General features: G+C 30.7%; 1 long non-coding RNA gene and 1 pseudogene across 1 annotated transcript; both read left to right on the top strand.

Moving 5' to 3' along the window:
- Window positions 1–9,066: 9,066 nt before the first annotated feature.
- On the top strand, window positions 9,067–10,290 carry LOC121128649 (lactosylceramide 4-alpha-galactosyltransferase-like; annotated as a pseudogene).
- A 295-nt stretch (window positions 10,291–10,585) lies between these two features.
- On the top strand, window positions 10,586–12,395 carry LOC139906986 (uncharacterized). Its single transcript, XR_011783267.1, has 2 exons — window positions 10,586–10,846; window positions 10,906–12,395. It is a non-coding gene; the product is annotated as an uncharacterized lncRNA (long non-coding RNA).
- The last annotated feature ends 1,798 nt before the right edge of the window (window positions 12,396–14,193 follow it).

The following is a 14,193-nucleotide window of genomic DNA, read 5'->3' as shown; positions in this document are numbered from 1 at the left end:
AACCCCCCGGTAAAGCCCCAATACAATATCTCTAACAATTTGAGTTTGTATATAGTAAAATTTTGAAAATCTTTTCAACTGTCTTCTAAAATGTCACAAAAAAAATAATCCTTTTTTTTTTTATGGCAAATTAAAATGACTTTTATTAAACCAACAGACGAAATTCAATCTATTTGTGATTAATATTTAAATATATTGGGACTTCGAGAAATTTGGAGAAAAATAATTTAGTTTGCCCTTATGTATATTTCGTATGGAAGGAAATTTACTACACAATTTCAGATTTCTTCCAATTGTATCAAATTTTATAAGCCAGGCAAAGATTGTGGGAAATTTTTTAACAATACACTGAATGCCTTTGTGGATCAAACATCAAGGGTCTAGAAAATGGACCTTTAAACTTAATCAAAGCTTCTATACTCTTTGGATTATCTCAAAGGAAGAAACAATCTCCACAGAATCCATTGACTCTGATTGATTAAACTCGAAGGCATTAATTGCAGTAAAGCTTACATCCTTTGAGCCCTTACGAACTTAGAACATTTTTTATGGTATCTGCTGCTAGATATACCACCCTTTCCTTGAAAATCCCCAATGCTGATGACACGTCCTGTATCCTGGGGGCAAAAGAAGTAAAATTATATCCATCGGTATCACTCCAACATAAGAAGCTACTAAAGTCAATCCTCAGAAGTCTTAGAATTAATAATCCAGACTCTTAATTGCTAGAATTTATTTTGATATAGTAACAATTATCAATGTGTTTTACTAATGATGTTTTTTTTATTATTATTATTGATGTGCTTCATATATATATATTTTTTAATCAATGACACCTAACTTCCCCTACTAGAATACCCTGCTTGATTGAAATAGGCTATTTCGTGATTTCTTTTTCAACTGGCCTTTTTGATAAAAATTTTTGGAACTTCTTTTATGAAGCAATAATTTTAAACTATAATGTTTATTTATGTATATTTATTTACGTTATTGCTTTGTAAAATATAAAAGGAACGATGAATTAAAAAAATGTTGAAGGAGCTATAGGCCATGCCAAAAAGTGTCATAGATGTCAACCAATTCAAAATGAGACTTTGATTGGTTGACATTTCAAATGATAAAAAGTGTTTCGAGGACTGAAAAAAACGTTGGCATATGTGAGAGCCATGAAGATTGAAAACAAAATTTGTTGGAAAAATGTCGGAAATACAACAAAATCTCTAGTTTTAATATTCGAGTACCAGTCACGTGACGATTTTTTGATTGTGAGTCTTAGCTTTCGAGTCCAAATCAAAGCATAAGTCTTAGCTTTTGAGTAAAAATCAAGTCTCTAATCTTTGATTGTGAGATCAAGTCGGCAAGTCCATTTTTTCTGCCATTTTAGATGTATGAGAAGAAATATTGGATGACTAACACAAAGTAACAAAAGTTATTACACCTGAGACTTAAAATGTAACACTTGTAAGTATGTAGTCATATATTGTAAAGTAGTTACAGCTATGATTCATATTACTCGTCATGTTTAATATTCATATATTGATAGAGAGTCTCTGTTTCTGAAAATATTAATACAAATTTACTTTTTAAACATATATATTTTATATACTTAGTATGTAAAGAAATACAATTCAAAAAATCCAGGCTATACTTTCGTAGGGCTGTAAATCCTAAGCGTATCTGGTCGATAAACTTCTGAAAGGTGTGTGCAGCATTCTTTAGTCCAAAGGGTATCCAGAGGTATTCCTACAGTCCAAAAGGAGTAGTCTTTGGGATGTCGTCAGGACGTACTGGTATATGATGACGGGCCTTGACCAGGTCCATGTGTGAAAATATCCTGCAGCCAGCGAGTTGTGACGTGAACTCTTTGACGATTGTTTGGGGTAACGATCTAAATCTGTTTTAGTATGAAGTACTCTAAAGTCTCCACAGGGGCGTAACTCTCCAATTTTCTTTGGCACAACATGAAGAGCAGAGGATCAACAACTAAAGCTTGGACGTATGATCCCTTGTGCAGGAGAGCGTTGAATTCTTCCTTGGCTTTACGATAGCGCTCAGGACCAAGACACTGGGACTTTGCATAGTTTGGGTTCCCTATGGTATTTTTGTTTATTTTATTGATTAAGTTACATTGGGATTAAATACATATATATTTTAAAAAAAGATAGAGAAATACAATAAAAATTGCTAGATCAATTATAATTTTTTATATGGGAATGAATGTTTCGATACTGATAATATGACTACAAAACTGTAATGCATCTTGACATCTTTTATAAATGTTATTATTATTATTTTTCTTAAACGTGTCTCCAAATTTTGAACATCGAAATATTCATATTTCTCAAGTTTGAGCTTTAATTAATCTACTAAGAAATAATTTTTAAAATATCTAAACCATAAATTATTATTTTGTTTTAGAAATCATTTAACCACGATCACAAAATACAAAATAATGCATGCTGGGTCCTATTAAAATATAGTATAATTATCAAAAACGAAAATGGAACAATCAAACTAATTTGGCTGAATAATACAAAATTGAATCAAACTTTTTAAGATGAGGATTTAAGGAAAATATCTCATTATACATACCCTGTCATTTTCCATATCAACCAAACAGGTACGATAATTAATCATATTTCAATATTTTCAATTCATTTCAGAGTTTTACCGAACAAATTGAGGTTTATATATGGGCAACATAGGTAATTCGGGTTGGAATCTGCTTGATATCTTGATAAGTTATAACTGACATCCACATATATGTTAGTTTATCCGAATGTAGTACACACTTTTAATCGAAAGATGTATGTGTGTGTAACATCAGAGTGTGAGAATAGTTTTTTCCGAATAATATAATAACTACTGCCATTCCAGATTTTCCATTTTCAGTCTCAGTTTTGCTATCATCTTTTTCTGAAAATAATATCTATTTTTAAGGTTTATTATTTCAAATGCCTACTTCATAATAAAATTTTATAATACCATATTGTCCTCACAGTTACTGGTCATTATATACCTATGTATACTACCTTGAAATATAAAATATTTATTGTTTGTCTGACACCCTCAGCCATTATTAACATTACGTAGTTATTCTGTAATATGGTTCCAGATGCGACCCCGTTTTCACGCCCAAAAGTGCAGAAAAAAGATTTATGGTAGAAAATAAATATTGAGAATTGTTTAATAAGTCTTTTATAGTGTAAAAATGTCTGAATATTACGATTTTTTAAGTTGAAATCCTGTATTTTGTGTCGTTTAGCCAAGAAATTTGAATTTGTGACCAATTTCCCCTAAAATAATAATTTTTGCGTGATAAAAATTTTGAAATCCCAATTTTGTAGACCTATAGAATCTACAATGTACATTAAAATAACCATTATTTATGTTCAAATGATAGATAGTGGCCAGGACTTTAAAATAAAACTGTTTGTTAAGTTGTTTCATCCATAACTGTTGTGCAATGGCCGTTTAAAAAATATGTATCAAGTGGCAAACGGAAAATTTACACTTTTTGATAAATTCCTGGCTTTAGGTAGCCATATCTACTCATAAGAAAGAACTATAGGGTTGATTTATAGATCATTTTATTACAAATTTAATAAGCTTTAAAGGGATACCTAATTTATACTATTTCTTGTATTGAAATGTTAAAAATATATATATATTACGCCTACTCTCTAATTTATTGACGAGTGAAAAAACTACCGTCCGTCATTAAAATGGATGGTACATAAAAAAATTTGGAGCTATATACTTGAAAATTTGATCGCTTGTACCAGAAATAGTATATTTTAGGCTGATCCGTTTAATTTTTTTCCTACCAGTTGTAATTTTTTCGATTTTTGTTAATACTATTTATGCATTTAAAATTTTATGCAATTTTCGCATTACGAGAGGCCGCGACAATAATACAGAATGAGCGATATTCTTGAAAAGTTAATCGATTATGCCCAAGATATACTTCCCTTTGAAAATGATGCCCAAATGGAGTCAAACTACTGAATACTTCTGAAAAAAAAACAACGTAGCAACAGATACTCCATTTTTGAGTAAAATATCCATATTTCGGAACGCGTGATATTTTGCAATCATATGACCAGCAGCTACTTGGTATTGACTAAATCAAGGTCAAATTTGTCAGGCAACAACTCTAGGTACTCAAAACTACAGGTGTTAGACTAATTGATTCATTTGTTGAACTTGAAAATGCTGAAGAGATAATTTGATTTCCGTCAGATTAAACATGAAACAAAAATTTTGAGCGACTGATTATTAATAAATGAAACACTTACGAAAAAAAAAACCCCAAAAATGATCTAACTTGGGATAATTTAATGAAACATAAATAAGATTCAAATTAAAAAGATGTACTTCAAAGTTTCTTTTTAAATAAACAAGTGTAGCATTTATTACAGAGTCTATATCTTCTACCTAATTCTGATAAAAGCTAGTTTATGATCAATATAAGGAATATGTTCATATTTATGGAATATGTTTTTGAAGAGAATTATATATATTTTTCTATGTTTAGAATATTTTTGTTATTTTTTATGAATTTCTAGTATTACTATTTATAATCATTCGCCCGAGTGTATGTTCATAGTATATATCGATATAAATATATATTTTTAAATAATTGTGACCAAGGGGATCTCAAAGTCTAGTTAATATATTTTTCTTATCAAAAAATATTTTTGATGTTTTTTCATTTATATTATATCCTGGGTTCTTATAAAAGCTTATACAAATAATAATTTTTCTTTTTTATTCATAAGATAAAATTCTGGTGGTAAAGGGTTGAATTACTGTAACCATAAAAAAAAAACACTTCTCCCCTCCCCTGACATTATTATAAATTCAATTCACAGTTAAGTTCCGAACTTTTGAATACATTATTCTTTTTCAACTAGATCTTTTTATTACATAAATTTATTTGATCATTCTTGTAAAAAGCTCAAACAGGGGTTGGTAGGCACAATTTTAAAAGTTTTGTAAATCTCTAACAACAAGAATCAACTTGATAAAGTAAATGCTTGCAAACTATTACTCAGTTATATCAATACTTGAAATTCATTCTTCATTGTATGTATATTTACAGGTTTCCAAGTTTATAAAGAAAAAAATAACTTATCAACAATTTCACGTATATATCAATATCTTAAAACAAAATGGGAGATGAATCAATCCGCTATCAAAATTGTAAATGACTGGCTACAAGAAAAAAGTACTATTGTATAATTACAATAGGTAATAAAGTTTAGTCTTGGAAGATGTTTTCCTGATTACTTTTAATTCAAAAAATAACAAAATAACCTTTGAAGCCCAAATATATTTTTTAATGTTCTACGTAGTGTAAAATTTTACATATTATCAATAAGACTTGATATCTTTATAATTTTTTTTTCAAAGCAAAAAATCTTAAATAACTTTTAAAAGATTATTTTTTAAGATATTTTATATTATTTTTGTAAAGTTTTATACTTTTTCTTGAATACTTTTCTTTATAGAATGATTATTATATGCTGATGATCTCACAATGTTTACCACCGGATCTATACTTATATTGCTCAAGGAATACTAGAGTACATGGAAGGTGTTTAGTTTTGGCGCGCTTACATACTAGGGGCTAATATTTCCTTTAGTCCTGTTTATTTTTTATTTGTGAAAGAGTAAGTGTTTAGTTCTAAGTTCCTTATTGGTGTTAATTAGTCCAAGAGAGTGGGTAAGTTTTAATTGTACGGCTCTAATAATTTTCCTCCTCATATTGAAGCTATGCCTGATTAACTATCGGAGTACTTCCAAGCTCCAAATAATCAATACTCAATACTTCTTAGACATAATATGTTTACCTGTTGCTACCTTGGCTATAAAAGTGGCTACCGTGAGTTAAAAAGTAGTCAAAATGGACCCAATTCTTTTATCCCTAAGCTGAAGGTTTCTTTTCACTCATTTCCTGAGAATGAAGATCTCAGGGAAAAGTAGATAAAGGCCTTACGTAGGGAAGGATTTGTTCCTACTAAGCATTCTCGTGTTTGTAGTTGTGTTTTCATTCGAGAGGAATGACAAGAATGTTATTCAATTAAAAAAATAATACATCTAATGGAACAAGACTGGCTAAATGGAATCCAAATGCAGTGCCGATGATATTTTACATAAATAATAATTCAACATTCGTTTGAGCATTTTTATAGCCGTTGCATGATATTTAAAATTGCTATAGGTCTATGTAGGGATGAAGAGGTTGGGAATCACTTATTTACCGTATAAGTGTTTATATTTTTTGATTGCGTTACTAACAAACTCTTAAGTTACTAATATTATACTGAAATAATTGTAATATCCCATAAAAACTATCAATAATTAATTATTCTTTAGCCACATAATTTTTAATCAAAATATTATTTTGTAATTTAAATTATCTTAATACATTTTCTATCCATTTTCAAATGTATGTAAATGTTTATAAAGAAAAACTGTAATACCGAGTCCTCAGGTCGGATGTGGCCCTTAAATATGTTTAGTGTAGTCCTCAGAACTACATAAATTGAGAATGGTGTAGGTACTCTTGATACTCTTCTGCCCATTCAGTCTTTTTATGATCAAATGTCCTCATTATTGTCTTAGCATTCTCTTTGATTACTTCTGTGGTATAAGAGGTAAAAATGAGGTCATCTTTGATTCTCATTTGTTAAAAAAAACCCATTTTGAATTTTGACATATTCTACTCCCGAAGAAATCAAACATAGCTAGTTATCTCTCACAATTCAGATTATTAGTTGACTGTTGTTTTTGTTTCTTGTCTGAGAATTTATGAATATGTGTAGCTCACACATTATTCTCTCCGTATTCCTATTATTCCCTGCTCCCCTAACACTACAATCGTCCCTTTTTACCTAATTTGTATACATCTGTTTTAGAAGAAGTATACCATGTTCTGAAGATAGAGGTTTGTAAACTATGATTACAGGCTTCCTTTCTACATGGTACTCTTTATGTTTATCCTCTTGTAAGCCTTTAAAAAATTCGGAAAATATTTTAAGAGTTCTGTCTGATTTGAAAATTTTACACAGTGAAGGAATGCCGTATGTTAAAATGGCGAGAGTCTTGAATGCTGATCTTATAAAATCGTTGCCCTGGTATATTCTGCATGTACGAACAAAAACATTGTTTAAGTGCGTCTCCTCTAAGAGCTCTTTGAAATAGGGAAGGCAATCATGTGCAGCTCCAAACTGGTAATCAAGTCGAGTGAATTGATTTTCTTTGTAGAAGCCCAATGACTTGTGAACTCCTTACTCCTCTAAAATTTGATCGAAGTCATCCGATAATGACACTGTTTTCAATTATTTATATTGATTATACTATCCTAACTTTTCTAGAGTTGGGCAAAATAATGGACTCAGCATCTAGGAAACGATAGTTTTTGTAAGATTTATGTACTAAAATCGAATTAACCATTCCAAAATATGTCTTAAAGTATTTAAACCCCACCAGATAAAGTTTTTATATTAAGTATTTACCCATTTTAGAAGTTGATATATAGATAATACTGTATCACTAGTAAAAAAGGGACGTGGTCGATTAAAATGGGATTGTTCACCTTAGTAATGAGGCAAATGGCATTTTTTCCTCATAATAAATCTACATAGGCTAACTGGAACCTAAAAAAAAAGAGCTTAAATTAAAGTAAAATTTTGCATAATATTGATGTATTTTGGAACTACAACTGATTTTAAACGTCCTTCACGAAATTCGTCGTGAGGCTAACTCCGACCTCAATCGAATTCCTACCAGTTTTTTATTATACTATAGGATTGTTTAATATCTCTATATAAAAGAAATTCATTTCATTAATACACTTTTGCCTTGATAACTTACGTCTAAAGTTATCAAAAATGATTGCACGAAAGGTTTCGCTTTGTTAATTCCACTCTTTTACTGAAAATAATATTTCAATCTTTTTAAGATATTTAAATCACGTGTAAATAACTAAATGTTATGATAATAAATTGATACTTGTAAATACTAAGCTATCCACGGGATAAAACAGAAGGGGCTTAGAATAGAAAGGTTTATTTAAGCCCATAAATACAAATAAACGCCTATTTAGAACGAATGGTTGCAAAGAAAATATTTGAGGCCCCCCCCCCCTATATATTTCCTGAACATGTATGTACTCTCTATTTATATAAAGGGTAGTACAAGTAAATCTGGACTGTCGTTAAGTCCATCCTGAACAATAAGGAAAGTGTAACAATTTAAATGTATTTCAATTTTAAAGTGAGAAGTTTGGTGTTAGTTAAGTTAGTTGCGCAACTTTTAATTCAAAACAAGTATTTATGATACATCACACATCAAAAAGATGTTTGGTATCCAAAGTACACAGTCTACGACATCTTCAACCGCTGGTAGGAGGAACAGCAGAGGAGATGGAAGTGGAGCAATCCACAAAGATGTATGTGCGGGTACACAGAAGAGAAGAGCATAATCATAATTAACTGTCAGTGTCATTCCCTCCATCTTCATTGAGCCGAAGGAGAGGGTGGTGCCGACAGGTACTCTGAACTCCTGTTTGACAAAATGATACCTTGGATGAAAGCTGAGGTCAATGGTGTGGAGTTCCTGTTTCAACAACACTTGGCCCCCTCTCAGAAGGTCTGCAAGACCCAAAACTTGTTTAAGGTAGAGATGGTGTCGTTTTTACAGCTGGTCCCCTAACTTTTTATATATTTTTTTTTTGTTTTTTTTTTTGGGGGTTAAAAATGAGGAGAAATCCTAAGTTCTGGAAATTATTGGAACTAATATTAAGATAGACTGAAGAATAAAAATAATAAAAAGTTAGAAATTACGCGTACATTAGCAAATAAGTGATGCTATACTGTATATCCCAGTGTTATAGAAAATATAAGGGCAATGTTTTTACCTCTAATGCATAACACGTGTAAAAATATTTTTCTCATTTTTTCTGCTTCTTTTTTTGTGATCCATGCAATTGAAATAGGTGCAGTGAAACAGATGTCATTCAATATTTATATACATATATATATAAAGATCAAAAAATGATTGATACAATTTAAACAATATATAAACATTCTGGAGAAGGTGTAAACATGCTCCAATTGATAAAAACTAGTTTTACGGTTGTAATTATCTCTATTTTATTAATAGTCAATTGGTACATATTCTTCAGTACTAAAGTAAGTTTTATTCATTTATTTATTATTACTAATGATATAACACACAATTTAATTTGTACAGTTCAACAAATATGACAATCTGAAATCCATTTCTAATCTTTTAAACAAAGAACTCTCCTTCCCAAATGATTCTCAAATACCCTTGTTTGTTAAAACAATCAAAAATCACACCATGTTTTACGAAGTAAATATTCCAAAAGACACGAGTTTTTTCTTTTTGGAAACATCTGGAAGAGCCTACTTAACATTAAAAGAATTATGTGCTCTTGAGAGTGTAGCTAAGTTACATCCTAAACGAAACATCTTTTGCTTAATGACTAATAAAGCTTACGAAAGAAGCGCACCTATTCTTGAGATCATGGAAAAATATTCTAATATTCAAATCCTTAGCATTGATTTAACCTACGTTTTTAAAGGAACGGTCATAGAGAGTCTTTGGCTGAAAAACAAAATTCAAAATAGCGTTTACTTTAACGCCCACATGAGTGATATTTTAAGATATTGGTTTGTATATAATTATGGTGGCACTTATTTGGACACGGATATTATTGTTCTTAAGGAATTGCCTCTCCACTATAATTATGCTGGAGTTGAGAACATGGAGCCATTATTAGTTGGCAAGACAAATCTTTTTATGTCATAAGCTGTATGTATCATTTTTTTCTCTACTCCAGCGAATGGTGTCTTGCATTTCACTCATCATCACAAACTCCTAAAAATGATTGTAGCTGATATTTCCCAAAATTATGATGGAAGCGCATGGGCCAAAAATGGACCTCTAATGGTTACATCCAATCTCATCAAACTTTGTAAAGGCAAAACCATGAAAACAATCAATGATGCCAAATGCCATAATATTCAACTCCTTCCTCCAAATACATTTTTCTCCATTTATTATCCATCATGGCAATTGTATTTTGATACTGGCTCAAGGGAAATTGTAAAAAGAGACTTAATAATAGTTTAATAGCCCACTATTGGGGAAAATTGTCATCAAAGACAAAAATAAAGTCAGGAATGCCCATTCATGACTTGGCTCTGGAAAAATGCTCCCTTACTGCCAAGTACTTTAAATAAATGATGTTAATCTAATTAATTATTTATTCAATAGAAGATTGTATAATATTTTACCGAAAGGTATAAAGAAAGACATTAAAGTATTAAATACATGGATCATTTTGCATATTGTATATTCCATTAACATATTATCTTATGGAAAATTCGTTTTAAAATACAAGCTAATTTCTTAAAAATAAGCTACCCGAATTGAATGATCTATATAGTCTCATACTGGTTAATTTATAACATAAAACTCAAACTATAATTAAAATTATAAAAGTTAATATTTGTAAACAAAAGGGATGAAATTATTGAAATGTGAATACTTCAAGTGCTCAAAGATAAAAAGTTGGTTCAATCAATCCTGTTTGCCCATTTTCGACCATAAAAAAGAAATTGGTCTTCTCACGGATGTATCAAGGAGAAATAGACTAGGATTCATTTTACAACAAAAGCATAAATAAAATTGGAGACTCATACAAGCTGGTTCAAGGTTCATTACAAAACAGAGTATCATTAGGCTACGTTTGAGATAGAGCTTTTGAGTGTTCTATGGGCAATGAAAAAATTGAAGTACTACTTATTAGGTAAGGAATTTGACCGTCAACCATTAGTTACTATTCTCAACAATCAAACTCTTGATAAGGTTGAGAACCCTCTTATTTTAAGAGTGAAGGAGAAAACGTCGCCGTACCATTTCCATACAATTTGGGAGAAAGGATCCACTCACATCGCTCCAGATCCCCTATCAAGATCGCCAGTAGAAGAACCAACAGAACAAGACTTGATGAATGTAGAATCATGCAAACTTCAGTGAATGGAATTCTCAGGTTCAAAAATGAAACAAATTTTCAATTCCAAAGGATTTGGGAGGATACAGAAAAAGATAAAGAACTTCAAAAGTTGATACAATGCTTAAGAGAGGAAAAAAGATACCTATGGAACTCAAATGCCTAGAATAAGAAGGCTATATTCAGGATGGAAATGTTTTATATGGAATCAGAATAGTTGTTCCGATTAGACTACGTAAGTCTATATTAAATGTTTTACACGACAGTCATCAAGTGATCGTACGAACCAAACAAACAGATCGTCAAACGGTGTATAGGCCAAGATTGACAAGGACATAGATTAAAAAGTTAATTTGTATTACTTATACCAACGATATCAATCATCACAAGCCAAAGAAGACATATGGAGTAAAAATGAGTCAACCAATCGCACGTTTGAAGAAGTGTCGTAAGATATATTTCAAATCGGGAAGAAATATTATTTGCCTGTTGGCCGTTATTCTGGGTATCCCTTTTTGTACTCATTCGATAGATGCCCAAAGCCAAAAAAGTTTTGAAAGCAATCGTACAGACATTTTCTATGTTTGGAATTCCATTGAGATATCGTTCGGATGGGCGAGCTGAATTCAAGTCAAATGAATGGAAGGTGTGTCTCAATGAATGGGGAGTAGAGGTAATTATATCAATTCTTTATCACCCTGAAAGCAATGGTAATGCTGAAGCAGGTGTAAAGCCATGAAGACTCTTGTTAAGAAGACCCGAGACATCAACGGAAAATCGTGAGCAATATTGGAATGGAGGAACACACCAAAAGGCCATGGAAGAAGCTCAGCAGAAATAATGATCGATCATCAAATTCGGTCTTTTGTTCCATCAACTAATTCAAACTTAGAAAATTTAAAGTCCTTGAACAATGTCGAGTGGGTGAAGAGGAGAAACAAAATGATAAAAAAGCGAGATTTATACCACAACTGAAAAACAAGAAATCAAACACTATTCAAATGGGTGTGAAAGTAAGAATTCAAAACAGAGTTAATATGTGGCGGGACCTTATTGGAAAAGTTGTTGGAAGAATCAACGTCAAAATTTATAAGATAAGGCTGAGAAATGGCAAAATTCTTATAAGAAACAGTAGGTTTATTAAATTTGACAGATCTGTAAGTTTTTATGTAAATATAAATGATGTATCATAGAACTTATATTAATGTTTATAGATTAATTATTATCATAAAAGGAAAGGGGCATATAATGTTAACTCAATATCGCCAACCTATTTCGTATGAACATATTTTAGTTGTGTTGACATAGATATATAAAGAACATCAAAATTATATATGACATACTATATTTTTATTTGTAACAAATTGTCTGAGGATCAATATGAGTAATAATGTAACCTGATCCGGATCATTGATCCCATTTATTAAACGTTCATAGCAATAATCTCCGTGTGTATAAAAATCAGTTTAAAGTACAGTTTATAGACTTTCGTAAATGACCAAAAAAAGTAGTAATTTTTATTTAAATGAAAATAGTAGTACTAAAGTTGAAATGATAGTATGAGTAATCACGATAAAGCTTTCCTATTTTTTTGGGAAGTTAGTTTTATACAAAAATTCAGCAACCTCTCTTATTCTCTGTTGAAAGAAGAAAAAAAAAACTTCCTATCCACCAATTAAAGTCCTATATTAAAACTTATAATAATTAAATATAGATCCATTTTTTGTTCTTATTTCATCTAAATCTTTAACATTGGATGTTCACATTCGTTAAAATATTGATGAAATTAACCTTATATATCTATTTATTTTGTAACAATTCATAATATGTAAATGGAATTTGTACATTTTTGCTTCAAGTTTTATACGTTAAAGTACCAAACAGTTGGAAATTGGATAATCAATTAAAAAAACATACTACCGCTCTAGCGATACTTATATGACATAACACAACTTCTTTCTCATATATTCGACATTACATCAAATATTGATAAATTATTCTATATAATAATATAATTGGAGTTTAGTCAAATGAGATAAAAAAAATTGATGATTTTTATTTGAAGTTATCTGTCGAAATCATTAAACATTGTTAAAAATTCAAGCTTACAAATTTATATTTTCAAGACAAGAGAGTGGACATATTAATCATAAATTGTGAAAAATAAAGTTTAGAGTTCTCATTTCAAGCATATCTAGTAGTTATTTAAAGATTGGATCTTGTATCAATATGACAAATTCATGTCAATTAAATGATTAATAAAGATTTCTATAGAAACACAAATGTCTTCAGATCCAATCAAAACTTAAAGCCATTTATAAATTATAAATGTACCAGGGGCGTTTTCAGGGCAGCTGAAGGGGCTGTCAAGAGGATATCTTGATGTTTATGTCTATTCCTGGCCTATAAATTAACTCTCTGGCACACTGCTTAGTCTTCACTATGCCTTGATGAGATACATGCAGATTTTTAAATATTTCTTTCCAAGCTACTCTTGGTATAACAATTCTTTTATTATTGACGATGATCAAACCTTCATAAATCGATAGACTATCTCTCAAATTCCAGTAGAGTTTTAATTCTTCAGGGAGATTTTGATATTATTTCCAAAACCGTCATTAATAAAATTTATCAATTTTAGATAATTAACATCTTCTTCTCTCAATTTTCTTAATCTTCGGTCCTTGATCTCATTCGTCTGAATTTTTTTTTTTTTACACATACAGCTCTTATTAATATTCTTCTTGCAACCCCATTCGTATGCACATCCTCCAATATGTCTCAGCCAATTTTGTACGATCTGCCTTCTTCCCATCCCTCCAGACTCCTTGAACTCCTTTGTGACTTTGTACACGGTGGCAGAGGACAAATTGAGAAAAGTCGATGATCTCTTTGAGCGGACGACCTGCACGAAGGGCGACAATGATAGCTGCACTATGGTCGTACTCGGAGGACATTTTCAACGCTTTGTAAATTCAACTTATACAAAACTGTCTGTTAAATCTGAAGAACTGGTTTTTAAAGCTGTACAACTAAGGTTTCCCAAGAAAACCCAATTTAAAAAAAATCTTAATTGTAAAACTGCACTCTGTATTTTGAAGTTATATTATCGGAATGTTATGTAAATTCAATATCACCCAACC

This window comes from Lepeophtheirus salmonis, chromosome 1, assembly GCF_016086655.4.
Source record: "Lepeophtheirus salmonis chromosome 1, UVic_Lsal_1.4, whole genome shotgun sequence".
Lineage (NCBI taxonomy): Eukaryota > Metazoa > Arthropoda > Copepoda > Siphonostomatoida > Caligidae > Lepeophtheirus > Lepeophtheirus salmonis.
Note: the sequence above shows the minus strand (reverse complement) of the source record. Positions and strands in the feature narration are given on the sequence as shown.